This window comes from Dipteris shenzhenensis, chromosome 9 (genome assembly GCF_047967505.1).
Source record: "Dipteris shenzhenensis isolate YYH24624 ecotype China chromosome 9, Dip_SZ_1.0, whole genome shotgun sequence".
NCBI lineage: Eukaryota > Viridiplantae > Streptophyta > Polypodiopsida > Gleicheniales > Dipteridaceae > Dipteris > Dipteris shenzhenensis.
In genome coordinates this window covers 27,753,318-27,778,707 of record NC_141604.1, presented here as the reverse complement: position 1 = coordinate 27,778,707, position 25,390 = coordinate 27,753,318, and the positions used below count along the sequence as shown (strand labels likewise).

The following is a 25,390-nucleotide window of genomic DNA, read 5'->3' as shown; positions in this document are numbered from 1 at the left end:
AGATCACTTTGCGAGGAGTTTGCCATCCATCAGTCAAAAATTTTCCCCCCTTCCCCTGAGGTGGAGAGGACAAAGGCACAAGAAAAGAAGCCTTACCATTTGAGACAGTCGGGGCTTTGCCTTTGTCTTGAACAGAGAAAAACTGTTTGACCCCTTTGTTTTTTACCACAGAAGAGGCATTTGCATTCTTATTCAAAGTCTGAACCATTTCAGCTTGCACTGGCATCCGTGCAGCTCGAGGACATTGTGAAGCCATGTGCCCAAATTCCTTGCATTCGAAGCAAGCACCTGCAAATGAGCCCCCACTTGAGCTTGTAAAAGGCACTTTCCATGAAAACATTATTCACAGTAACCGAATATGAAGCTGGAGTGAAATGATACATGAAACGGGCCTCTAATCACTCAAAGGGCAGTGGAACTAAACCTTTAATCACTTCAGCACTTATTTACAGCTCACAAAGCATATATCACAACCATTAACCATTGCATGATCACCATTTGCAATTACCCATTTGTTCACAAACAAAACCACTGAAAAAGGGATGGAGACTAGAATGCCCCTGCTCAACAAACATAGAAAAGTGCACCCGATTGGCCCCAAACACCGTGGCGCCCCTTTCGGTATTTCTTTATATTTCACAGTGAAATGATTACAAGTTTCATCTGGGAGACCTTCCCTGCAACTGAGCATGCAGCCCCAATTCACTAAGCCTTCGCAAGGCTTTCAAGCATAGAACACCACCACATAAGTGCACTTAACCCATAGGCTCAACCCAAAGGCATTCTCTTTTCCGAGTGCAATTCCATTGGCTGTCCAAATGCAATCACACTGCACCCTAGGTGCACTCTCTTTGAGTAGTTTCTAGATGGCATTCACAAAGCTTTTCAAAGCTCCAAAATAAAATCAGCAAAGTACCCAACCAAAGAATGACTCATGTAGCACTGCCTGGGCACCAAGCCCTGAAAACTCGAACCAATTCCTCAATCGCCAAGAGGACATAGTAGCCAATGCCCAATTGCATTCTCAGCCAAAGAGGAGTGCAAAGGCATAAAGAAAGAGCATTTACAAGAGCCGACCAGCAAGAATGCCACTGAAAAATGCGAAAAGAAGCACTTCTGTCGCGAAGAAATGGGAGTTCTTGGGCTCAAAAGAAGTGTGCTTCAGAGAGGAATGCATTTAGAAGGTTTTGGAGAAGTTTCATCGCCGGAAAGTCCTCCAAAACTAAGAAAAACCAGTCAACCAGCGCGTGGGACCACTTGAAATTCAACAGAAAGCTATAGCTTTGCAAGAGGAGAGGCCCAGGAGACTGTAGAAGCAAAAAGGTCCAAAAAAAGCCACTTTTGCAAATTCGACCAGCAAAAGAAGTGCTTAGCTCTGCCCGTTCTACCAAACACACGGAGAGAAAAGCATATCACTGCGAAGGGGAGGCAGAGGGGAAGCCATCGGGCCAAACGAAAGTCAAGGAATCCAAACGGAAGTCAAGGAATCCAAACGGGTGAGGAGTTATGAAGAAAAACGGAATTCAACTGAAGGAGGCTGAAAAACCAGTCCAAAATCTTAACAAAGGGAGAAGATGAGAGAGAAAACCACACATGTGAAGTTTATAAGGCCCAGGAAGGTCCAGGAATGGCAAAGGAGCATGTAGAAGGCACTAGAGCCACCTGGAACTCTAGGGGGGCCACTGAAGGTACATGGCCCTGTAGGGGGCCCATTAAAAATACCACGTCATCATTTCCCAACAATCACTCTTTTAATTCCTTGGAATGCCTTTGGAACTAGGGATTAATTACGCTTATGTGCTAGGCACCATGCCGCGTTTAATTACACATTATTAAGCCCACGCTTGGACTTTTAAAACCAAAGTTATCACGGTCTTGTAGTACATTAAAGTACTTAGAATTTCACGTCCCCATGACATACCCCTCTCTTGAAGCAACAAACAACAGTTTGTTGTCCCAAAACACAGGAGCAAGCATGAAATATAGCATGAAAGAGTATACAAGAAAGCCGCAGCTATAGTATACAGAGACAGTGAAAATATGGCTAGGAGAGGCATGCATCCATCCATATACACTATCCATATACACTGCTCAAAATCTATGTGATCCTCGGCGATCAATAGTCAAGGTGCATCAATATCATAAAGTCTCACAGCAGAAATACTGTCAGCTCAGTATCTCGGATGAAACATATAGTGTCATCAAGCAACCTCATGAAATCACGGTGAGCCCGTCTGTACTAAGGGAGTGGGGTACTACCCCCTCTCGAACACCAAGTAATGCTCCAGACGCTTGCTCTGCTAAACTACCTGTAGGAGCCCGGACCGCAATTGGCTCTAACTGGAAAGCATCAGGGTAAAGCTGCAATATCCCAAGTGAATCTGCCAGTTCACCTTCTTCCATCCATTTCGCATCAAGTGATGGGTAATTTTGAAATTTTACCAAGTAGCGACGGATAACTTTACCCTTGAGCTTTCTATCTCTGTGTGCCAAAATCTGCTCTGGGACTAGAAGTTCATCCTGTTCTTCCACTTCAGGCTACACCTCATCAGGTAAATCCTCGGGAATATCTCCATGATATTGCTTTAATAAGCTCACATGAAAGGCATTATGTATCTTCCAATGCGGAGGCAACTTCAACCTGTAAGCTACCTCGTTTACTTTTCAGAAACCTGGAAAGGACCATAGTAACGCATGTTCAGCTTTGTATACAACCTTTCCTTGCCTTTCTTATTTTTCAGCCTTGTCTTCTGAAAACACAGCAAAACCCAATCACCTTCTATGAATGCCAATTCCCTACGGTGCTTATCTGTTGCTCTTTTCTGCTTGTCCTAACTTCTTTGCAAGGCATATTTGATCTTCTTGTAAGCCTCTTCAAGGCTTTCCACAAAACAATCAGCTTCGAAGATTTTCTCTTTTGTATGCAAAATAGGAGATATCTTCCTGGCACCTTCCACTATTTCAAAAGGTGCTTTACCTGTGGATGTGTGTACCGTATTATTGTAAGTATATTCCAACAAAGGCAAATAATGCTCCCATTTGCTTTTGTGGTCTGAGACATAGCATTTAAACATATCCAAGATGGTAGAGTTTTCCTGCTCCGATTGTCCATCAGACTGAGGGTGAAAAGATGACGAAAAATTCAGCGTAGTTCCCATATTTTCAAACAGCCGACTCCAAAAGAGGCTGGTCATCCTCGGATCTCTATCACTGATTATGGATTCAGGCATCGCATGATACTTAAAGACATGTTGCAGAAACAATTTGGCCATTTGATCTGCTGTAATTTTCTTTCTTACTGGCACAAAGTAGGCTTGTTTGCTAAACCTGCAAATTATTGTCCACAATCCATCATGTCCAATAGGAGTACGTGGAGGATCAAACACAAAATCCATAGCTATGCTTTGCCATGGTCTATCTAGAATTGGCAAAGGGTGTAACAACCCAGGTGCCTTCTGCCTGTCAAACTTTACTTTCTGACAAACCATGCATGTTCTCACATATTCTTCCACATCTTTCCTCAAAGATGGCCAATAAAAGTATTGCTCCACTGCTGTAATTGTTGCTGTAATTCCCCTATATCCTGCATATGGAGGAGCATGACTTTCCATTATGACCTTCTGTCGCATCTGATCAGTGACACAGAGTCGTCCATGCATCAAAATGAAACTCTCTTTCAACATATAGTGATCATGCCTTTGACCATCAGAAAGCTGATCATAAATAGTTGAAAAATCAGCATCATTAACATATTGATCTTTCATTACATCTAACACATTGTTGTAAGCAATGCTCACTGCTGAAACACTGGGTTTCTTGGAGACTGCTTCAGGCTGTGGTTTCCTGGAAAGTGCATCAGCTACGATATTTTTGTTACCCGGCACATATACAATTTGAAAATGAAACATTGAGAGGAAGTTAGCCCATCTCATGTGCTTTTCAGATAATTTTATCTGTGTGAGAAAATATCTAAGTGACTAATGATCTGTCTGCACATAAAAATCAGCTCCAAGAAGGTAATGTTTCCATGTGGTCAAAGCATGTATCACTGCTAACATTTCCTTCTTGTATGTCTGCAAGTACAATTCAGCATCTTTGAGAACTCTACTCTCATATGCAACCACTCTGCCATCCTGCATCAAAGTGCCTCCTATGCTGTTCCCACATGCATCACAAGTTACAGCAAAGGGTTTTGCAAGATCTAGCAAGATAATAACGGGTTCAGAACACAACTTTTGCTTCAACTCTTCAAAAGCTGCATTTTCCTTTGGTCCCTACCGAAACGGTACAGCTTTCTTTTATAAAGCATGCAACTTTCTTTTATAAAGCATGCAAGGGAGAAGCAATTTCTACAAAGTACTTTATAAACCTCCGATAGTATGAACACAACCCAAGGAAGCTTCTGACTTCATGCAGATTTTTCAAAATTGGCCAACTCCTTATGGCCTCAACTTTTGCAGGATCCATCTTGACTCCATCCTTTAACACTATATGACCGAGAAAATGAATCTCATGCATACAGAACTCACTTTTCTTGGTGTTTATTAATAGCTTGTGTCTTTTTAACTCTTGAAACACAATAGTGAGGTGTTTCATGTGCTCCTGCTCATTTTTAGAGAACACAATGATGTCATCGAAGAAAGTGCCCACAAACTTTCTGTGTGCTCTGAAAATTATGTCCATCATTCTATTGAAAGTGACAGGTGCATTAGTCAAACCAAAAGGCATCACAAGGAACTCATATAAGCCAAATGAAGTACAGAAGGCAGTCTTATAGACATCTTCAGGCCGTATCCTTATCTGATGGTATCCACTTTTAAGGCCAATACGACTGAACATTGAAGAACCTTCCAACCGATCCAATATATCATCAATGCGTGGAATTGGAAAATGGTTCTTAATTGTGACTGTATTCAAAGCCCTATAATCAATACACATTCTCCAACTGCCATCCTTCTTTTGCACAAGCAACACAGGGGAACAGTAAGGAGAATTACTTGGCTGTATTAATTCCTTTTCCAAGAGTTCCTTCACTTGTGACATTATCTCTTCCTGTTGTGCCTTACTGACACGATAGGGAGGTATATTAGGCGGTGAGCTTCCTGGAATTATATCAATTTGATGATCCTCGGGCCTCTTGGGAGGTAATTCTTGAGGAAGTGCATCTAAGAAACAATCCTGAAAATCTGAAATAAAAGCAGCCCTTTCTCTATCTAAAGCCAAAAGAGTAGAGCCTTCCTAAACTGGTTGGCTGTCCTCTTTGACAAAAATCAAGTACGCTGAAATATGACGCTTTATTACATTGGAAATACAAGAAGCTGAAACTACAGGGATGGACTCCCCTTTCAACTTTACATCAAGTACATGATTTTTACCTCTATGAGTTAAAGAAATCTTCTTGTTTCTCATCTGCACATCAGCCCCCACCCTGTACATCCAAGGCATCCCAAGCAAGCATCACACTCTGGCAAAGGCATAATGTAGAAGTCCTCTGCATCCTGATATCCCTGGATATGCATCCTCAACTTGCCAATGATAGGAGTGACAGGTGTGTTGAGTTCAGGGTTGGCCATATGACACATGCTGGATGGCCCCATTTCCTCAGGCTTGATGCCAAGCCTTCCTGCCATATCAGGAGTTATGAAATTCGCCTTTGCCCCAGAATCAAAGAAAAAAACAATTCTGATTTCTGATTTTTCCCCATGCTCTGCACATCTCAGTCTTTTTCGTTTCCTCTTCATCATGTGCATGTGGCAAACTCCCAATCACATCTGGAAGAAGTCCTGCAGAAGGTTTAGGCCTTTTGCCCTTCCAATCAACCTGTTTATCACCATTCTTATCATCATCTGACCTGTCTCTTTTCTTGGATGGGCAATCATAAGAGCGGTGTCCCTCTCCTTTGCATATAAAACATTTGTTTTGCTCCATGAGTGACTTTTTCTCTTCATCTGATAACTTGGTACGGGGCTGTTTATTAGGCTGTCCACGCCTTTGACCAGCTTTGAATTGGGCTTTTCCTCCCTTTTGAAACGGTCGTTTGCCATAATTTTTATTTTCAGATTTGATGTCCTTATCCTGGTGTTTGGCAGCCCGTTTGTTGTCTTCTTTCTTGCTGTCCATAAAGCCCAAATTCTTCTCCTGCATCCATGCATATGCTGTTGTTACGCTCAAGTCGAGGTAACATGACCTCGAAAGGATCAATCGACATTTTTCTTTAAAGGATCAATGTTTGTATTATATTTGTTTGGGCTTCATGGAAATGATCAAAAAGGAATCAAGGTCAAGGTCCTTGGTGAGGGTGACATGGCATTAGACTAGGTGGATCTAAGGCTAAGGGACCTAAATGCATGAAATGTGCCAAGGGGCAAATGGTTTTAATGATATCCCAAGAGAGGGGTAAATGATGCATTAAGGAGGGACCTTAAAATAAAGACATGTGGCATACTATAAGACTTGAATATTTGGGATCATAATTACTCCTGTGGGGGTAGAAATGGATCCAAAGAAAGTGACTGCGATACTAACTTGGCCAATCCCTCAGAGTCTGACCGCTTTGCGATCATTCTTGGGATTTGTCCAATTTTATCGAATGCATATCAAAGGATATTCCGAAATAGTATAACCATTGACTGATCTGACCTCAGATAAAGTACCTTTTATATGGGGACAAAATCAACAGGAGAGTTTTAACACCATAAAACAAGCTGTGGTCTCAGGACCAGTGTTAAAAATAGTTGATCCCCAAAAACCGTTTTTCCTTGAAACCGATGCAAGTGGCATTGTAGTAGGAGTAGGTCTCCTCCAAGAGGGAAGGCCAATAGCCTTTGAAAGCAAGAAGCTTTCTCCCTCTTAACGAAATTGACAAACTCATGAATTAGAGCTGTATGTTGTTGTCCATGCTCTGAAAACATGGAGACATTATTTGTATGGGTCAGAGTTTTATGTTGATGTTGATCATGATACTCTGAAACATTTTTGTAAACAACCTGACTTAAGAGGCCGCCAAGCTAGGTGGGCAGAACTCATGCAGGAGTTTAACTTGACGATTCGGTACCGAAGAGGGAAGGATAATAAAGCTGCTGATGCGTTGTCACGCATTATGCATAATATGAGTTGTACAGTATTAGAGAGTGCTCTAATGACCGAGATTAGAGAAACTCAAAAGATGGACGAGTTCATCCAAAGCCTTTGGCCTAAGGCTCACGTGTTTAAACCCGAGGAAAAGAATGACTTGGCATCCAAGAAAGACCAAACTTATGCAAGATATGCCATAAGGGATGGTATGCTGAAAAGAAATGGCAAGGTAGTAGTACCTAATCAAAATGATCTCAGGAGAAGCCACCCGGACTTGTACAGCCCTTGGAAATACCACTAGGTAGGTGGGAGAGCATTTCCATGGACTTTATTGTAAGTCTGCCTACGACACAAGGGGGATATGATTCTATCCTTGTAGTAGTTGATCGTCTTACCAAGATGGCTCATTTCATTCCAACTAGAGAGTCTGTTAGTGCCCTGCAAGTGGCGGATTTGTTTATTAGACATATATTTCGTTTGCATGGATTACTCAAATCCATAGTGTCAGACAGAGATGTCAAATTTACCGGTCATTTTTGGACTGCGGTGTTTGAGACACCAAGGACTGAGTTGGGAATGAGTAGTGGGGATCATCCAGAAACTGATGGTCAGACGGAAAGAATCAACCAAATCTTAGAGAATATGCTTAGAGCATATGTGTCATTGAGGCAAAATGCATGGGACAAGTGGTTGCCATTGTTAGAATTTGCCTACAATGATAGAAAACATTCCTCTACAGGGTTCAGTCCGTTTGAGCTGAACTATGGTTATAGACCAACGAATCCAACTATAGTTGGAATACCTCAGAAAGTGCCTAGTGCCGCGAACTTTGTGGTTCAAATGCAGGAGATGCTAGCACTTGCGAGAGCTAACATCCGCCAAGCTATGGATAGAGCTAAGGCGTATGCGGATGAAAACCGATCCGCTATAGAATTTAAGAAAGGAGAAAAAGTTTTTCTCGGAGTTCCTTCGCACTCTAAGTCTTTGACTGCAGGAGAGTGTGCTAAGTTATCACCTCGATATTGTGGGCCATGGTTAATTCTAAAAAGAATAGACAAGGTAGTCTATAAATTAGAATTGCCACAGGATTGTAAGGTGCACCCAGTGTTTCATGTTTCTCGTTTACAGAAATTTTTGCATACAGGTGACTCACTAATCGAGGGTGTTGTTTTGTTTCAGGAGATAGAGGATAATGCAAGACGCAAACCAACAAGAATCCTGGACCGAGGAACAATGCAAGTACGCAATCGGAAGATACCCACAGTGTTGGTTGCATGGCACGGTCTACCTCTATCAGAAGCGACTTGGGAATCCATATACCAATTAAGGAGAGTGTTCCCAGACTTTATCATCGAGGACGCTGATGCCTGAAGAGGAAAGGAATGTTACGCTAAAGTCGAGGTAACATGACCTCGGAAGGGTCAGTCGATATTTTTCTTTAAAGGATCAATGTTTGTATTATATTTGTTTGGGCTTCATGTAAATGATCAAAAAGGAATCAAGGTCAAGGTCCTTGGTGAGGGTGACATGGCACTAGACTAGGTGGATCTAAGGCTAAGGGACCTAAATGCATGAAATGTGCCAAGGGGCAAATGGTTTTAATGATATCCCAAGAGAGGGGTACATGATGCATTAAGGAGGGACCCTAAAATAAAGACATGTGGCATACTAGATCCATCTAGGGAAATTTGGGGCTTGGTGGAGATTTAGTAAGCAAGAGCTTCAACGTAAGTGATTTAAGAAAGACGAGAAAGCTTACGACCACTGAGATCGGCTGGGTGGTGATTCAATGTGCCGGCACCCATGATTCGACGTAAGAAGCTAGGAGTAAACAGGTTTTCGTACAATAGCTGTCCTTGCATTCTCAATTAATTGAGTCATAGAACCCATCTTTATTTTGATGCAATAATCATGTAGCTCACTAGGCAATCCACAATAGTACCTCGCTATTTGCTCTTTCAAAGAAACATGCCTATAAGAGCTCAATGGCAGCAAAACATCCCAAAACCTCTGGGTGTAATCATCAAGATTCTTGCAAAGTTTGTATGACAAGTCATGCCCAATGTGAAAGTACTTCAACTTCAAAAGTTGGAGTAAGCTAAGTAGAAGAGAACACTTGCTTAAATTCCAGCCAAGTAGCAGGTGCATCTCCATGAAGCATGAGGTTGGTGTACCACTTAAGTGCATTGCCTTTCAAAAATGTGGCAACCTTCCTCATCTTGGATGCTTCTGTAAACAAACCCCCAAGAAATGCAGCATCAAACTGTTGAAGGAATGTGAGGGCTTTGTACATGTCCTGTACTCCATTATATGTCTCAAACTTGACATGAGAATCACCATCCTTAAATTCTTTATATACATTAAAAATTGGCTGTCCCAAAGATGGCTGTATTTTTGCAGCATTCCCTTCACTAGGGCTCTGCTTGGCTGAACATTAGGCATGGGAGCATATGATGTGGCTTGCATGCCTAGCTGCATTCCCACATTGTCATACATGGCTTGCTTTCTATGCCCAATTGGCAGTGAAATCAACATAGCATCAAAGATAGAATCTGTACCAAAAAATTCAGGTTGCTGCCTCAAATATGGCTGAGGTGGTTGAGCCACATTTATGGACTGCACATTATTATTTTGAGGAGTAGAAGTACCCAAACCAAGGCCTTGTGCTGGCTGCTCATACTATTGCACTGGCTGTACTTTTTGTACCTCTTTCTCAAGTGCTCTTTTGGGTGATTCCTCTCTCTTGGAAGTCACTTTCTGAGTCATTTTTTATGGCTGTCCCTCATGGGAAACTGATGCATGAGTGTGCGGTCCGCCATGAGAAGCTGATGCATGTGTGTACTCACTCTTTCCGTGCTTGTGCTTTCTTGATTTCTTCTTCTTCTTGGCATTTGTTTGCACAATCTGAGCCAAATTTTGAGTCACTGCACTTGCAAGCTGTGCATTTAACATAGTAGCATCATCTCACTCACTGCTAGAACTAGTATCACCGTTGAGCTCAGTTGTAGCTTCATGTGTGGCCTGCTCAAAAGGCATTTGTTGTGCTCCCTGCAGCTGTACACCTGCAGCTGTACACTAGCTGGATCATTAAGGCTTTCCTGCCTTCTCCTTTGAGGAGTTGTGGAGCTCTCTTGCTCATGGGTACTCACCATGTTTATGGTTGTAATATTCAACTGTCAAAAAGTGCAGCAAAGATATCCTTCCACCAAACTACCGAGACTCACCTCTTGAGAAAGTGTGTGGTATCCCGGCAATGGAGCCAATGAAACCGGCCTCTAATCACTCAGAGGGCAGTGGAACTAAACCTTTGATCACTTCAGCACTTACTTACAACTCACAAAGCATATATCACAACTATTAACCATTGCATGATCACCATTTGGCATTTACCCATTTGTTCACAAACAAAACCACTGAAAAAGGCATGGAGACTAGAATGCCTTGCTCAACAAACATAGATAAGTGCACCCGATTGGCCCCAAACACCATGGCGCCCCTTTCGGTATTTCTTTATATTTCACAGTGAAATGATTACAAGTTGCATCTCGGAGACCTTCCCTGCAACTGAGCACGCAGCCCCAATTCACTGAGCCTTCGAAAGGCTTTCAAGCATAGAACACCATCACATAAGTGCACTTAACCCATAGGCTCAACCCAAAGGCATTCTATTTTCCAAGTGCAATTCCATTGGCTGTCCACATGCAATCACACTGCACCCCAGCTGCACTCTCTTTGAGTGGTTTCCAGATGGCATTCACAAAGCTTTTCAAAGCTCCAAAATAAAATCAGCAAAGTACTCAACCAAAGAATGACTCATGTAGCACTGCCTGGGCACCAAGCCCTGAAAACTCAAACCAAGTCCTGAATCGCCAAGAGGACATAGTAGCCAATGCCCAATTGCATTCTCAGCCAAAGAGGAGTGCAAAGGCATGAAGAAAGAGCATTTACAAGAGCCGACCAGCAAGAATTCCACTAAAAAATGCGAAAAGAAGCACTTCTATTGCGAATAAATGGGAGTTCTTGGGCTCAAAAGAAGCGTGCTTCAAAGAGGAATGCATTGAGAAGGTTTTGGAGAAGTTTCATCGCTAGAAAGTTCTCCAAAACTGAGAAAAACCAGTCAACCAGCGCGTGGGACCACTTGAAATTCAACAAAAAGCTGTAGCTTTGCAAGAGGAGAGGCCCAGGAGACTGTAGAAGCAAAAAGGTCCAGAAAAAGCCACTTTTGCAAATTCGGCCAGCAAAAGAAGTGCTTAGCTCTGCCCGTTCTACCAGACACACGGAGGGAAAAGCATATCACTGCGAAGGGGAGGCAGAGGGGAAGCCATCGGGCCAAACGGAAGTCAAGGAATCAAAACGGGTGAGGAGTTATGAAGAAAAACGAAATTCAGCTGAAGGAGGCTGAAAAACCAGTCCAAAATCTCAACAAAGGGAGAAGATGAGAGAGAAAACCACACATGTGAAGTTTAGAAGGCCTAGGAAGGTCCAAGAATGGCAAAGGAGCATGTAGAAGGCACTAGAGCCACCTGGAACTCTAGGGGGGCCACTGAAGGTACATGGCCCTCTAGGGGGCCCATTAAAAATGCCACGTCATCATTTCCCAACAACCACTCTTTTAATTCTTAGGAATGCCTTTGGGCCTAGGGATTAATTACGCTTATGTGCTAGGCACCATGCCGCGTTTAATTACACATTATTAAGCCCACACTTGGACTTTTAAAACCAAAGTTGTCACGGTCTTGTAGTACATTAAAGTACTTAGAATTTCACGCCCCCGTGACAATACGTATCCCACAAAATGCCGAAGCGATTCGAATTTCCATTGAGTCGCGGTGGACATACCACCTTATAGAGGGAAGCTGCAATTTTAGGTAGAAGACAAGACAAGCATTGAGGAAAATCCACAACTTCTACCCAAACAGGGCAACGATGCCGAATCAATGCTTGATAATCCTGGGTGGGAGACCAGGGCAAGACATGCACCATCTTCTAGCCATAAAAGAGAGGAGAGTGCTCCAGCAAAACCTGACGATGCTCCTCATCAGCCATGATGATCTCAAAAAAGCCCCTGGCTGCATAATGAACTTTTTTGACATAAGAACCACCCAGGGTTCGAGTCAACCAATTCCCAACATCTGTTGCGGCAGGCATCTGTCCTGGGAAGAAAATTATTATGGCATGCTTTGCATACTCCTTAACTGGATCATAATGCTAGTGGTCGGAAGTGGATCTTTCCAACCTTTGCAGGTGTCTCCAAACCCTTCATGCATAACCTCATAAACAAGCTGAGCCTCAGCAGAGTCATGAAGGGAATCATCTGAATCCATCACCTATTTTTGTTTCTTGCTGGAAACCGACTTGTCTTTGTGAAAGGTTTTCTCATAGGAATAATCCACCATTCAAGTTAAGAAAAAGGCTTGGAAGTAGCAATGCTTTACAAGGAGGAAAGCACAGCAGGTACAAAACTGTACGGATTTTTCTTGGCTGTACGGATTTTTGACAGTACAGGGGGGGAAATCTAACATCAAAACTGTACGGACAAAGATGTACGAACAAAACTGTACGGATTTTTCCTAGCTATACGGACAAAATCGTACGGATTTTTGATAGTACGAAAAAAAAATGGATTTGCTGACAGAGCATACTCAAGGGCGTCAAACTGAGGGAGAAACAAGCAGCTGCAGCGTGGGAGCACAAGGGATCTCTCTCTCACACCCTGAGACTAGAACTCTCTCTCTCTCTCACAAACACACACACACACACACCTCTCTCTCTCACACAGACACACACACACACACATATCAGTCCGTCCACAAACTGGACACAATACACTACCCAAATGTCTTACTATATTTCTGGTACCTCTAGATCTTTGAGCATTTGTGCTCCACTAAGCCTATGTAGACTCTCTATCCAAAGATCCCTTCCACCTTGCTGTCTGGAAAGCCAGCCTAGGTGGGCAGCACCTCAAGCTTAGTCTGCAGCTCCTATAGGTCTCCTTTATCTCCTGGATATAGGCCCAAGCAAGTCCAAAGTGCTTGTCAAAGGGCTGCTCCAAGCAATGCTCAAATGAGGGCCCCAGGGCCCCTTTTATAGGGCCAAAGCCCTACCCAAAATAGCTGAACAAACTAATGCTGAATTTTTCAGACCCTACCAGCCGACTCAAACAGGCCAAAACAGCTGACTTTCCAGCAGCCTATAAAGCCCCCTTTGGGGACATACTTCCATACTTTGGCTAGCCCTACCTGGTCACGTGGCAGGCTGCCACCGGCCCAAGCAGGCCTGCCCCTTATCCAGCCTGATTTCCAGGCCCATGGGCCCTCAAACATTGCTGTACCTGTTCCGTCTCTGTTCAGCCGTGTTCCAGACCCTGGAAAACTTCCAACCAGTCCGTACTGAGGTCCGTATTGTTCCATACCCTGGCTGTTGTCATCCCCCCTGTCCTTCATTAAGGCACATTGTCGAGAGCTTCACAAGGGGTGGGCTTCCTTCAATACCTGTGATTCTAGTACTGGGCTCTTCTTGTTTGATGGGCCGTTGTCCCAATTGGAGTGGAGCTTTTAGGAGTGCAGTATAATGTATTCATAGGAACTAGGGGGGTCGATGACAAGGGAATTGCTTCAATTGTGGGAACCAGCTTCTTATTTTTATCTTTGTGCCAAAGGGGCGCCGCAAATGTATCATCTCTGCTTGTCAAAGTCGTCATCCTATCTCACCGTTTGACGCGGTAGTTATTGCTGGTTTCCCTGCACATGCATGTCCTTTCGATCCATGGACAGCCCAATGGCACTCCTGCACCACTTCTGCCCACCATGGTGACCTAATCTGTCATGTACCACTCTCTCTGCTGCCCACATGGCATCCCACGTGCTGCCCATGTCTACTCCTATGAATCTATGGTCCACCGCCCCCCCCTCTGATGCACTCCTCATATGGGGGCTCACAGGTGGGAGGTGACCAACTGTAATCCAACATTGTATCCCTATCTTCTTCTCGTAGCGAAGGAAAAAGGACAAGTTCATTATTAAATGTCCCTTGCTGTAATTTCAGAATAGAGGTTTATTTTACAGCAAGTCAAGTGTTGTAGAGTTAGTGGTACTTATGCGACTCCCACTTCATTCGTGTCAAAGAACAACCCGAACTTCCTTCTCTTTTGGGCTCTTGTTCTTGTTTTTCTACTACATACTGCTACACTCGATTTGGGCCGGTTATTTTGAGTGGACCGGAGCTCTAGATACCGTTATAGGGGGTACTTGGTGGGTGGATCACCCCCTTAAAATCTTGTTCCAATCCGACCTCCCGTTAGGAAGAACAGGAGAGGTCTCACGGTTTAAGGGTTTTAAGGGTTCATTCACAAGGGAGTTCACCCCATTTCCCATCGAAAGAGCAAAAAAATTTCAAAGAGAGCCCTTATCTCAGAGATTCGAACTCCAGCCTTCCGCGCCAGCGGCTCTTGTGCTTCCACATAGATTCTCTTTCCAAAATCATTGCACAAAAACGTTGATTTGCATGTTCGAATTTTGAAACATTGTGAGGGAGGCCTTTCCTGAAGCTTGCCGATCGCGATGACTTCCTAGTTGCTCTTGGATTCGGAAGAATTGCTGCCCTTCTGCCGGCTGCCCCGAACACTACCCTCTCCCATTGTCACGATCTGTGACGTATTCCTTTCTCTTTCTAGACTTATGGATGGTTTAATGAATGGACACTTGTGGAAGGGTATGACCTTTCGACGGGACACTTGCCCTTTCGACGGGACACTTCCTAATGAGGCATAACCCTTCACAAGAGACATTTTAATGAAGAGACATTCCTATTGTAATGTACCCTCTCATCAAGGGTCACACCCTTCACAAGGGGTACACACCTCTTCATGCACATACCCTTTGAGTTCACACCTTTTCATGTGTGACTCTTCACTCTCTATATAAGAGAGGCCAAATTGTATGGATGACAATCACATCCACCCTACAGACATTCAAGCAATACAGTTATTCCTTTGCTCTCTGCTATCTCAGTCTCTTTTCTGTTCCTTAGCACAGTTCTAAATATAGTAAATCTAGGATTTCTTACAGTGGTATCAGAGCAAAATTCGCTCCTGCCTGTAGGAAATGCCCTCTACCTTCTAGCGCTGATCTGATACACTTTTGCCGCTAGAAGGATATCCGTGCACATAGTGCATGGAAGAGATGGAGAGGATGAGCGTAAAATTTTTAAACGCCTAAAGTCATCCTGGCCTCTCCATCCCCCTCACATCACAAGTTGATGTGAATGGACACGACTAAAATCGTGTCCTTTAAGGTGCTTGGGCTGTCCCAAAACCAAGGGACGCGCCTTTTCCACCATGGGACACACCTTTTGGTGACGAGTCTCGACTCCTCACTCATGGGACATACCCCATCGTGGGCAAAGGGACATACCTATTCATGCAGGGTCGCACCCCTTTTAACAATAGGGACATATCCCTTCATGAACAGGTGCACCTATTCCAAGGGTCACACCCCTTCGAATAGGCACACCTCCTAGGCCCAAGTACCTACAAAAGGGAACCTAGAGGGGTAAAAAGGGAAAAAAAATTAAACCCATCCCCTAACCCTAGGTTACCCTAACTACCCTAGGGTTAACTTAACCCCCAAATTAATTTGGGGCAAATAACCCTTAGGCAGCCCAACGAAAGGGCGTACCTTTCCAGCCAATACAAACACTAAATTTTCCGTACCCAGCCGTACAGCCTGCGCCATTTTTCCGTACCCCCCCCGCAGTCCATCCGTACCCTGCTGCGCATCCATTGGTACCCTGCTGCGCATCCAGCCGTACGGCCAACCAGCAGCCTGCGCCGTTTTCACGCCAGCTGCCTGCGCCATCTACCGTACGAACCGTACGGTACTTCCGTACGGACAGCCAGCCTGCATCCGTACAGGCCGTACCGTCCCTTCTGCATCAGCCTGCGCTGCCAACCCTTACTTCGCCATTCTTGCTGACAGCCCCCCTCGCTATTTGCAGCCCTGGCCTTGCCATTGCAGCCCTGGATACCTGTTTTTCCTGACAGTCTGCTGCCCTCTCCTTGTTTCGCCATTTTCACCCTGCAATTCAGCACCAGTTGCCACTTTTCTCGCAATGAAGACAGCCCGTTGACAGCCCGGACCAGACAAGCCTCGAGCATTCCTCGCAACTACTGCAACCTGGACCTCCGGACAACGATTTGCAGCCTTCTTCTACGCAATAACTTGGCAGATTAAAGTATTGCCAGGTGGAGTCTTTCCAATCTGCTTTTAAGGATTCTTTTTAACAAATTACAGCAAATGAAAGAATCCACATTAAAGCATGGAAACCCCTGGTAATTCACCCGGCCATTCAAGGACACCTCAGGCACCTGCTACTACACAATATCGTGTTCAAATTGCACAGCCAGCCCATTTTGGAGCCTTTGCATCTTGGGTCTTCTGTGTCACGTGCCCTCCGAGTGACTTGGATCACATCCTCTACCTTCTGCGTGAGGCACCTCAATTACATTATTTCCTCAGCACAGTACAGGTTGTGTTCCACGAGACACGAAGATATCCGGAACACGATATTCCTCAGGAGTTTGCTGTTCATTTTTGGAGAGAGTTCTACCCTTCACCTTCGGCATCCCCAGGGTACTCTCCACCTCCTTCAGCTCCCCGATATCCTCTTCTACAGGGTGTACCTTCTCCCAGTCAGTATTTACATCCTGAAGGCACTCCCTCTCCTGGATATCCTCCTCTTCCGACAACAGCTCCTTATCCTTTTTCAGATCCGTGGACTCTGCTACCTACCCCTGTCTTATCACGAGCAGTAACACCTTTTTCAGAATCTCCAGTGTTACCTCCGACAGGACCTCCCTTACCAGATTTCCACGGGTGGTTCCATCCTGCCTCGCCTGCCCCCTCCAATATGAGCAACCTCAGGGAGCAGCCCGAATCCTCTTTCAGGGATGGTACAAACTAGAGCGCAAGTTCGCGCCTCTCTCACAGGGATTTCCGACATGTCGCACCACTCGCGTGAAGCCTCTCCCGCGATTAAAGAATCAAGTCCCAAAAAGACCCCTGAAGGCAACACCCAAAGTGAATCTCTATTGCAACTTCAAATATCTCAGCTTCAGGACAGCATCTCCGACCTGGTTCAAAAAGTTCAACAACTCCAAGATTCTCGAAGTCCAGCACATACAGAGGACGACATGACGCAACCCGACGACGATGCGGATTCTTTCCCCCCCGAGGTAGAAAATACTGAACTGCGTACTCTCTACCGATTACTTCAAGCTTCCAAAACAAAACGACTTGACGTCAAACTTCCGGAAGCCTACACTGGTCAACGTAATCGCCGAACTGTTGACCAATGGCTCGCCAAAATGCGCATGTATTTTGACACTGTTGACCTCACGGAAGGCAAAAAGATCGCCTTGGCAGCCTCCCTCCTGAAGGATACAGCATTTCTATGGTGGCAAAGACGCTTAAAGGACGGAAAAAGTGTGTTAACTTGGGAACGTTTTGAACACGTGCTCCGTAAGCAGTTTGTACCTGCCAATGCGGACTTCCAAGCACGATCAAAACTTCGACAGTTGGAGCAAACGGGTTCCCTGTCTTCTTATATCTCTCAGTTCACCACATTGGTGCTAGAGATTGATGGTTTAACTGAGGATGATCGCCTTCATGCTTTCATCTCAGGCCTACAACCCTCGTTACGCATTGATGTTCTTAAAGCCAATATCACCACCACAGATGGCGCTATTGCTTACGCGGAGCGCATTACAGATTTCCTCAACACAGGGAAGCAGAGTGCTAATCGCACACAGAACTCTCCTATGGCCAAAGGTGCTCGCCCTCAAGATAATACCAGGTTTCGCAAAAACTTCGGTAATCAAGGTCAGCGACAGTCTCAAGATCCCCAGAAGCCTCAGAAATCATTTGCTGGATTCCAACAGAAGCAGTCCCCCAAGGATCGTGTTTCTTCTTCTTCACAAAGTCATTACCGACAGCCCCAACATAAAGGTGCGGCCACTGACAAGAAGAACAACTCCAGCACAAAAGGACTTTGTACCATCTGTACAGGCGACCATAGATGGTTCAATTGTCCCAAGCAACCAAAGCAAAATTCTAATATGGAACCTAGCACTTCCCCAAAAGAAGATGCTACCTCAGCACAAGACAAGAAAGGCAAAGCTGTTCGAATGGCGAATACCATCCACCTGAGCCTTGCCAGCAACCCCGAACCTTCCCTGGCCACTCAAGTACTTTGTGTTCAAGGATCGATTCGTGGAACAACGGTCACCATCCTCATCGACAGTGGCTGTTCTCATAATTTCCTAGCCAGTTCTGTGGTCGATAAACTTCGGTTGACCACCAGTCCTAGCCTCATGGACTATCAGATTGAACTCGCAAATGGAACAACTTTCTTGTGCAACACCAGGATCAAAAACTTGTCTTTTCGCATCCAACATTATACGGACAAGCTGAACTTCGACATCATGCCTCTTTCTCGGTACGATGTCATACTCGGACAACAATGGCTCTACGACTATGATCCATCAATCAGTTTTCGCAGCCATACTATCCAGTTTGTCCACCAGGGAAAACTTATTGAGCTAACTGGTTCTAGGGATTCTCCTTCAACCCCAGTTGCCTCTGCCCTACAAGTAAAGAAGTGGGTTCGTAAACGCCAAGCAAAGACTTCACTTCTGTTGGTTACGGCAGTAGAGGAGATACCAATAAAGGATCCTCCTGAATACCTCAACCAACCTTTTTTCCAGCCTTAACTGGATCTTTTTCCACAGGATTTGCCAAAGCAGTTACCACCTCGACGACCTGTGGATCACCCAATTGAACTTATTCCCGGCAGTAATCCACCGTCGAAGCCTCCTTATCGGGTTTCTCACACTCAAAATGCAGAAATCCAAAGACAGGTCACCGAGCTACTCGACAAAGGTCACATTCGGCCCAGTCGCAGCCCTTTCGGATCTCCTGTACTACTTGTGGAAAAAAAGAACAAGTCTATGCGCCTCTGCATCGACTACCGAGCCCTCAACAAGCTCACTATCAAAAACAAGTATCCATTGCCTCGCATTGATGACCTTTTCGATCAACTTCTACATGCAACACACTTCTCCAAGATTGATCTTCGTTCAGGTTATCATCAAATTCGTATACGAGAAGGCGATGAATACAAGACAGCTTTTCGTACAAAGTATGGACACTATGAATGTTTGGTCATGCCTTTTGGGTTAAACAATGCCCCGGCCACATTCATGACATTAATGAACGACATCTTCAGGCCTTTCCTCGATAAGTTCGTCATCGTTTACCTCGATGACATCCTCGTTTTCAGCAGATCCCTATATGAGCACAAACAACATCTTCACCAAGTTTTTGAAGTTCTCCGCGCAAATTCTCTCTACATCAACATTGAGAAGAGTGAGTTCTTCAAGACCCAACTTGAATATTTGGGACATGTTATTTCAGCTCAAGGTATCTCTGTGGATCCCAAGAAGGTCGAGGTAATCCGAAACTGGCCTACTCCTAAGAATGTTCATGATGTCCGCTCTTTTCTCGGATTGGCAAACTTTTACCATACAAAGGTCTATCAGTTTTCCGAAATCGCAGCTCCTATGTCCGAATTATTGAAAAGCACAGCAATTTTTCAGTGGCTTCCCGAAACAGAGTATAGTTTCCAACAACTCAAGCAAGCACTCACTACTACACCAGTTATGGCTATTGCTGACCCAAATCTTCCATTTGAGGTCATGACCGACGCTTCCGACATCGCTAGAGGAGCAGTCTTGATGCAAGAAGGCAGAGTTATTGCTTTTGACAGCCATAAACATTCTGATATCCAAACCCGATATCCAGTTTATGATAAGGAGTTTCTTGCTGTTGTACATGCTTATCGCTCTTGGAAACATTATCTCATGGGTGCCGACTCTGTGGTCAAGACAGACCATCACTCTCTCAAGTACATCTTTACTCAGCCAGTCATGAACGCTCGACAAGCACGCTGGGTTGAGTTTCTGGCCAACTTTCACATGACCATTGAGTACATACCAGGACTACGCAATATAGTTGCAGATGCTCTCAGCAGGTTACCTCTAGCATCAGCCATGGTAATCTCTACATTATCTGTGGATGTTCCGAATTCATTCAAAGGAAAGTATTTCAATGATAAAGACTTCGGCACCGCAGTACAGGTTCTTTCCAAAGATCAACCTTCGACTTCCGAACAAAAGATTTTCTCATCCTATTTTTATACGGACGACCTTCTGTATTATCAAGATCGCGTCTGTGTACCACATGACAAGGATGTTCGACGTCTTTTGTTAAAAGAGCATCATGTAGTTCCTTATGCTGCCCATCCAGGCATCAATAAGACTTATCGGTTACTCAGTGCAACATACTACTGGCCTCAGATGAAAAGAGATGTCATCAACATGGTTACATCTTGTCTATCATGTCAACAAATGAAAGCAAGTCGACGACTTCCAACAGGACTTCTTCAGCCTCTTCCAGTTCCAACTGAAAGGTGGGAAAGTATTTCCATGGATTTCATTACAACACTACCACGATCCTCTAGAGGTAATACTCAGATTATGGTAATTGTTGATCGCTTGTCCAAAATGGCACACTTTGTTGCTTGCAAAAGCAGTGCACAGGCCCCGGACATAGCCAAACTCTTTATACAACATATCTTCCGACACCATGGATTACCCAAGAATATCATATCCGACAGAGATCCTAAGTTTACCAGTCACTTTTGGATTTCACTGTTCGAATCTTTGGGTACTACTCTACTGTTCAGTTCAGCCTATCACCCAGAATCAGATGGACAGACTGAAAGAGTCAACCAAGTTCTGGAAGAAATGCTTCGACATTATGTTCAGTCACGCCTCGCAGCCTGGGAAGAGTATCTACCACTCCTCGAGTTTGCTTATAATAACTCTTTCCATAGTGCCATCAGCATGACTCCATTCCAAGCAGCTTATGGACACACTCCGATTGTACCAACAAATTTTGTACTTCAACATCGAGTGGCCCTAGCTGATCAATTGGTTCAAGAAATGCAAGATATTCTACTGCAAGTCAGGGATCATATGCGAAAAGCGCAAGAGCGGTATCAACGGTCTGCCAACAAACATAGACGTCACCTGGAATTTAACACTGGTGACATGGTGCTATTATTTGTAGCCCCACATCGCTATAAGACGGTTAAGTCTGTGTTTCCTAAGTTGCGACCCAGATACTATGGACCTTTCCGGATCGTCAAGAAAAATTCACCTTTAAGTTATAAATTGGAATTACCACCATCATGGGGTAAAATCCATCCAACATTTCATATTTCTTGGCTAAAGACGTACATTCCAGGCGATGAAGCAGTTCCTCCTGCAGGTGATTATGTCCCAGAAATCGAAAACGATTATGTTCTCCTTATTCCTGAGCGTATTCTGGACCATCGACAGCGAGAGACTCGACATCGACTTATCACAGAATTCCTTGTTCTTTGGCGAGATCTGGACGACTCCGACGCTACTTGGCAGTCCGATGAAGACTTACAGCAGTACCCTGATCTATTACAGCAGTATTTTCAGCATCTACCATGATATTTTCTACATCGGTTCATTATCTCCACCAGGGTCTTCTTTTGAGTGGGAGGGGATGTCACGATCTGTGACGTATTCCTTTCTCTTTCTAGACTTATGGATGGTTTAATGAATGGACACTTGTGGAAGGGTATGACCTTTCGACGGGACACTTGCCCTTTCGACGGGACACTTCCTAATGAGGCATAACCCTTCACAAGAGACATTTTAATGAAGAGACATTCCTATTGTAATGTACCCTCTCATCAAGGGTCACACCCTTCACAAGGGGTACACACCTCTTCATGCACATACCCTTTGAGTTCACACCTTTTCATGTGTGACTCTTCACTCTCTATATAAGAGAGGCCAAATTGTATGGATGACAATCACATCCACCCTACAGACATTCAAGCAATACAGTTATTCCTTTGCTCTCTGCTATCTCGGTCTCTTTTCTGTTCCTTAGCACAGTTCTAAATATAGTAAATCTAGGATTTCTTACACCCATTGCATGTTTGTACGCCTTCTCGTGCGACTGCCTGTCCGTACGTCTCTCATCGCATGTCCATGCGTCTCCTGGTACTACTAGCTTCCCATCCTTGTTCGCCTCCTCTGCTTGATTCTTCTCTTTCTCTTCTCATCCCGATTGTGGATTCTCACTACTCTGATACCAAATGTGAAGAACCAGATTTCTCAAGAAAACAAATGTGTGTGCATGCAGAATTTGAATGCCCATTGGCCCTCCAATGGGGATGAGTGCCCTCATGAGAGGGCTTGTTTCTCTTTTTGACTTACATGTAAGGTGGGAGAAAGAAAGAAAGAAAGTTTATTGAAGTCTTCAGAAGACCGATGGGTCTATGAGACTGTGAAAATCCTGATACAATGAGCTGTGGTAGTGGAGCTACTAAACGAGCATCCACACCAATGCAAAATGCAAAAAAAAGCAAAATGGTAGTACTAAGCCCTAAGTAAAACATAGTCATATCCCAACTATATATATCAATCTTAGCATCATCGTCGGCATCATCATAACCATCATCATCATCATCGTCAGCAACAAGACATCAGGATGGATGAGGCTGTGGAAGTGGAGGCATGAGGTCAGCAATAGAACGATGTCGCCCTCTCAAGGGTGCAATATTGGTACGTCTCCTCGTTGTAGCTCTGCGTCTAACCAAGGCCACTGTGACCCCCGTCGGTCGGGCTCCGACCCTACACAAGGAGGGGATGTCCCCATGTGTGATCTGTGAGTCAACCCTCTGTCTGAGCTGTCGGGTCACAGGCTCTGGGTCACGGTCATGTCGAGGTCTCGCCTCGTGGGTGTCTATGTGATCTGGCTGAAAGAGCTCCGTGATAGAGCTCTGAGAGGTATCAGTCGAGGGAGAAGTCTGCTCCTGTCTCCGTGCTGGGAGTATCCTATCGCAGTGTCTGAGCATCTCTGTCTGAGCATCTCATGAATGAAACCAACCAAGCATCGCTAGTCTGGGTAGGAGAGGACATGGGCCGACATCCCATAACAATATCTGAAGAGGCAGTAGAAACGCCCTCGGATCTCATAGTAAACAGGACACCTGAAGATGAAATGTTCCTCTGTCTCAACCTCCTGCATGTCACACAGTGTGCATATGCGCCTCTCCCTGGGTAACCGCTCTGCTCGGCCGCTCTCGATACGAAGTCTGTGTGAAGAGACCCGGAAGTCCCAAGGGAGATCCTTAGCGAGTGGGGTAGGTGAATTTGCATGTATCCTGGTGGATCAATGAAACCCTCCGTTGTGATATGTAGGAAGTGATCTCTGTAGAAGCCCAGCTTCACTAGAAGATCAATCGGGCCCAACCAAGTCCGGAATATGTGTAGCTGTAGTAGATCCTCACAGATAACCTGATTGATCTCGTGTGATAGGAGGGGAGAATAAGGAGCATCCATACTGTACTGGAAAGGAGGTAGTCTGTCCATGTGGAGCCCTAGTCCTGCAAACCATCTCTCTGTGCGTGCATACCAAGACCTCTGATCTCCCCCTGCTGCAAGTGCCATAGAAGAGGACGGTGCTAGCCATGGTATCCTGCTACGCCCGAATGTGTAATCCCCATACTCCCTGACTCGGTACAGATATGTAATGACCTGAAATGCAATATCTAGCTGTAATGGGGGTGACCCAAACTCCGCCCGAATGATCTGGTGAGGGACAAATGGCTTACCACGGATCATCCGTGATAACATGAGAACTTGTAGCCGCTCCACCCTAGCCCACTCTGTATCCGTCAAATCTGGCCCCCAGCATGGGCTGCCATACATCCCTGCAGGGCGGACCAAGGAGTCAAAAAGCAACCCTTTGGTCCGTGGATCCTTAAAATGAGAGCGGAAGCACTGTCTCTCTAGTCTAGCCAATGAAGCATATCATCTGCTCAGGCGTGCCTGCATCGCGGGTCTAATGGTGAAGGTGGGTCCGGAAAAGACGACCCCCAGATAAGTGTATGATGAAACTACCTCAACAGGCAGAGAAATGGCAAATGAATGCACGGTGAATAGAGAATGCTACATGAGATTCACAATGAAGGGTGATACCCTTTCATTAATGTCTCTTTTAATCACTCAAGTTCCATCTTCCCATTTAGACCTACCCTTTGCCTATGACCCATGCATCTACCATTCAATGTGTTGGAAAGGTCACCTCCCCATCTGTAAGCCCGCAAATGAGGAGAGCCTGGGGGAGGGAGACCTAGGGCAACATGTGCCCAGAAAAGAGACACATTATCTGGATAATGACTGCCATGTGGGCGTGGATCTGATCCAAGACAGAAGGCGCCATTGTACGGCCTTGTACGGAGAGACATGTGGCTGATGGAGCTTGGACATGGCCAGACAAGAAGCGACACCTGCAGATCCAAAGGGCGATGAATGGAGGTAAGGTTTGCGCCTGGTTTAGGTGCTGGAAGAGACCTGAACAGAGGCAGCACCCTGGTTGGGGGTAGCCAACCAGGTCAGCCCTGCTCGGCCAGCAGCAGGGCCTAGTCGGCCCACATTTCAAGGCGCTCAAAGCTCCTATAAAAGGGCCCCCTTTGGGGCTCATACATCATCACTTGCAGCAATCATTTTGGAGCAGACAGCAGCAGCAGGAAGCCCTCCCTTGGACCTACAGGAGGAGACCAAAAGGACAAGCAAGGGCCCTCTTCCTGAGCCACCATAAACAGATATTTCAGCTACAGCATGAAATTTGTGACACTGCAAGACCCTTGTATTCAGCCATTGCCACCACCCCAGCCAGGTTTTAGTATAAGAAGATGTATCAGAAGGACAACCACACCAATTCTAGCACCCATGAGCGTAACCTCAGGACTTCTGTCACAAAATTCGAGATAGAAAATCAGTGTTGGTGATTGTCAGTACCCTGGTTTTCTTTAAAAATGCAACAATATTGCAAGTCTGCTAATCAACCAAGATTGGCCCTGAAGATGTGTCTTACGATATAGCAATTTCGATACTCCATATCTGGGTCTGATGTTTAAGAGATGCTCCTTAAGAAGTTATTATATCTCTGCATTTTGTAAAATGACCCCCATAAACCCTCATTGTCATGGTTAAGCTTCTGCCTGAATTCCAATTTGTCATGAACAGAGACTAGACATATCCAATCTTGACCAGACTTTGCTTGACTCTTTACAGCATCTCCTAGAATAATAGACAACAATATTTTGCACTATCCTCTTACAGTTGCATTAGAACGAGGGAACTGAA

General features: G+C 44.9%; 1 protein-coding gene across 7 annotated transcripts in view; it reads right to left on the bottom strand.

The window, feature by feature from the left end:
• Nucleotides 1-25,390, bottom strand: part of SUV2 (protein dimerization) — a 58,193-nt gene that overhangs the window by 16,013 nt on the left and 16,790 nt on the right. The gene's annotated exons all lie outside the window — the stretch shown is intronic.